Genomic DNA, 4133 nt, shown 5'->3' with positions numbered 1-4133 from the left:
TGAGAGTGTGGACCTATACTATGAAAAAGGTAATACTTGTGTGACAAACTGTCTTATCACATCACAGGCCTTATCTACTTTCAACATTTTTCATTTACTTGGTATAAAGACAAGAGTTATAAAACCAAGAGCACTTGCTCTATCTTCCATTTAACCAAGGTCTAGCCTCCCTCAAATCATTAATGGGAGTGTGTGTGTGTGTGTGTGTGTGTGTGTGTGTGTGTGTGTATGTATGTATGTGTGTTCTACTAGTGTTTGAAACCAGGGCCTTACTTATACTACTTATGCTAAGCTTACCTTTCCCAGGTAAAATTTACTGAAACGTGCCATTATGATGATGTGGTGGTGCACACCTATAATCCCAAAATGTGTTTGGGAGGCTAGGCAAAAGGATCATGAATTCAAGGCCATCATCTTTAGCTACATAGTGGGTTCCAGATAGCACTGGCCACAGAGCAAGACCCTAAGACCCTGTCATGCACACTCATGCTCTCTCTCTCTCTCTCTCTCTCTCTCTCTCTCTTTCTCTCTCTCCCCCCTCTCTCTCTCTCTCTCTCGCTCTCTCTCTCTCTCTCTCTCTCTCTCTCTCTCACACACACACACAAACACAGACACTTACACTTTATACCTAGTAAAAATTTCAATAGCAACAGATACTACCACATAGCTGTACTTCTTAATTCTGTTGCATGAAAGCAAATATTACCATGCTGTAACCATCCAGAGTCCCAGTGTCACATTAGCAGCCAAATGTACACTGCCACCAAGCAAGATGAAAAATCCTACCAGATCTTTGACATCGTTGTCTCCAATCACTGAAGTAAGGGTAGCATCCAGGAAGGAGTTCAAAATCTATTGCCCATCCAAGGCAAAGCAGGGCACTGCATTAACAATAGCCAGGGCTCCAGAAAGAGAAATCAGGTATTTGACAAATGTCTCCACAATCACTGGCAGATCTATGCTTAGAAAGTTGAAACGTGGGATAAAACTTGTAATGCTCACTGTGTAGTGGAGATGCAGTGGGTGCCCTACATAGAGTATATCAATTTGTGGGGGATGCTTGACTTTTATTAATCGAGTGTGAGTTTCCAAGGATGGTACTATACAAAAGCTGGAAGTTGAGCTGCTTTTGCAATCTTTATTGCTTCTACAGACTTGAGTAGCTTCAACTGCTTTCCAGGTAGGGAGACACGTATGCAGACATTTGTTAAAATGATTTTTGTAGGAAAAGCACACATCTGTGAGGCTGTGATTGTTACAGCATTCAGTAGAACCATCTAGTCGATTATATTCTCTAACTGGGAAGCTTAATTGTTGTAACGTTGATGCACTTATACAGTACCCAATTTGGGGCTCATATGCAACGGTGTCTAAACATTCATTCCAATCTTGCACATTAGTAACAGGACAATCCTGTAGATGAGTGACAAGGTCTCCCACAAAAAGGCCTCTGGGTCCAATGGCAGGTGAGTCCCCTGCGACTTCAGTGATAAGTACCCCAACTCCAGTGTAGTAAAAAGGCAAGAGGATTACTGGGAGGAGAACAAGAGCTAAAATACCAAGGAGAGCAAGGACAAAATTATGCCATATACCTGCACAAAATATCCTCAGCTGCTGGACTGGTGATATAAGTTGCAAATGGGTGGTGAAAAGATCAACAAATGCTCCGGGGTAAATAATGAAGACAAAAATTCCAAAGCCATTAAATCGAACTTGTTCCCTAATAGCTGCTATACCGTGTCCAATTTCTTGTACAACACCACTAATGAGGACGGCAGTGAAGAAGTAAGTCAGCTGATTGACAGGTAAATTTATACCAGGAACCACAACTTGCAACACCTGTTCATTGTGAAGAGAGGAGGAGGAGAAAGAAGAGGAAGAGGAAGAAGAGGAAGAATAAGGAGAGGGAGACTCAGCCATCATTTGTACCAAAGTCTGCATCAATGTTTTTCCAAGGAGAAAAAAAGAGCTGAACATGGCAATCACACCAAACACCATTCCAAAATTGAACCTTCAACACCAAGTCGGCCAGGTAGACGGCAGTCCAACCACCCACCACAACCACCAACAGCGACACCAGAATCATAGTAGCAGCGGATGGACGGCGGGCCCCAGCGTCCTCCTTCTGCGATCCACAATCAGCCATTCACACGGAGCCTTACAGCTCCAGCATCCCAGTAACCAACTTCTATCTTGACCGATGAAAACTCCCTTGTTCAATCCCTTATATCAAAATATTACTGAACAATGCTCCAGACCACACAGCTCTCGCCCCTCTTCCCGCTCTTAATGGTCTCATCTTTTCTTTTTTTTTTTAAAAAAGATTTGTTTATTTATTTTATGAGTACACTGTAGCTGTTTTCAGACACACCAGAAAAGGGCATCAGATCCCATTATAGATGGTTGTGAGACACCATGTGGTTGCTGGGAATTGAACTCAGGACCTCTGGAAGAGCAGTCAGTGCTCTTAATCACTGAGCCATCTCTCCAGCCCAATGGTTTCATCTTTAAAACATGCTGTACAATGTTCACCTCCCAAGTCTGGTGTTTGAGTTATGTTGAATTTAAATAGACCCCATGGCATGAGGCTTCAGTGTATTCCATCCATTCCCTTACCCTCTTTTTTTTACTGTTGGGATGCTTGCAAGAATGCTGCTTATATCCCCTTCTAAAAACAATAAAACAATCCAGGTGCTGTTGGTGCACACCTTTAATCTCAGCACCCAGAAGGCAGAGGCAAGCAGATCTGCTAAGGCTACACAGAGAAAACCTGTCTTGAAAAACAAAACAAAACCCACCCCCCCAAACAACAACAACAACAACCTGCTCAATCCTCCCTTTACTGCCACTGTTCTTAGACGTCATTTATTTTAGGAAGGTCTCAAGCTTGTGTTACTATATACCTCAGCAGATTTACTGGAAGTTGCCCAGAGGCATACAAGAGGTCCATGGCTCCTTCTGTCGTTGGTTTGACTCTAGGCTTCTTAGCTGACCTCAGTGTGGCTATCAGGCTCTCTAAGAAGGGCTGGGGATGTAGTCAGCATGTTAGAGCAGTGGCCTAGTATTAACAGTGTTTCGGGTTTCACCCCCAGCATTAAAAAAAAAACCCAGCCCTTTGAACTCTTAAGTATGCTTATGTTGGGCCTACTTACCACATAGGTCTTTCTTACTACCCTAGTTAGGACATAGGCTTCCTTAGTTGAAGGGTCCCTCCTGTTGACTATAGATTACAGTCAAAAACTATAGTCCTATAGATTCAGCCGCTTTCTGGCAATCCATAGCAATGTGTGTAAACTGTTTCCTGTTTATGGTTTTAAATTTAGTCACTGGAAGAATGTTGTCATTAGTGTACCCGTGTAGCCTATAACCTTCAACAGTATTCTTGTTTATATTCAATTTAAGGCTTTGAAGAGACCACCGAGTTTTTGCTTTTATCAATAAATCTCCCTTTCACTGCTGTCCAATACTTCACATTTGGGTGAACTACAGTTTGAGCAGTGGTCAGTTAAAGAGCCAGATTTTTGTTTTTCAATTTTTTTCAGACAAGATATCAAGAATCCAAGTCTGGCTTGGAACCACAATAGAGTTGAATATGGTCGTTACATCTGATCTTTCTTCATCTACTTCTGGAGTGTAGGGATTATAGACATTTGCCTTTCCACCATGCCCAATTTATTCAGGGCTGAGGATTGAACTCAGGGTTTCATACATGTTAGGCAAGTACTCTACTAACTAAGCGACACCCTTAATCCTTCATTTCAACTTTTAGACTACTACACAAAAATTCAGGGTTAAACATTTACCTGTATGTTTTTGCAGAATCATATTTCCATTTCTTCCTTAAATTAAAGCATAAGATAGTGGTTGCTAGTTCATGTGGGAGTAGATGTGTAAGTCTAGTGGAAATTATCAAGTTGCCTTCCAGCATATTTTTAGAGCAAGTCATTGAAAAAAATTGCCATAAAAAGATATTTTAAGCAAGACTGTGTTTTCTCTATCTTCTGTTTTTGCTTGGAATCACCAACATAGTATTCATGCAGCTTTAAAGCAACACAGATACCAGTTCATTTTTGTTGTGATCCTCCTGTACAGCAATAAATCATTGAGGTCCTCCATGTCTACAGAAACCAGTT

At 41.6% G+C, this 4133-nt stretch overlaps 1 pseudogene across 1 annotated transcript; it reads right to left on the bottom strand.

Annotated features, from left to right (window-relative positions):
* Positions 1–702: 702 nt before the first annotated feature.
* Positions 703–2086, bottom strand: LOC308415280 (membrane-bound transcription factor site-2 protease-like; annotated as a pseudogene). The gene has a single exon. The product of its transcript is annotated as a membrane-bound transcription factor site-2 protease-like (transcript).
* Between the last annotated feature and the right edge of the window lie 2047 nt (positions 2087–4133).

The sequence above is a fragment of the Micromys minutus genome (assembly GCF_963924665.1).
Source record: "Micromys minutus genome assembly, chromosome: X".
Classification (NCBI taxonomy): Eukaryota; Metazoa; Chordata; class Mammalia; order Rodentia; family Muridae; genus Micromys; species Micromys minutus.
The sequence above is the reverse complement of the archived record's forward strand: the minus strand, read 5'-3'. Positions and strand labels throughout refer to the sequence as shown.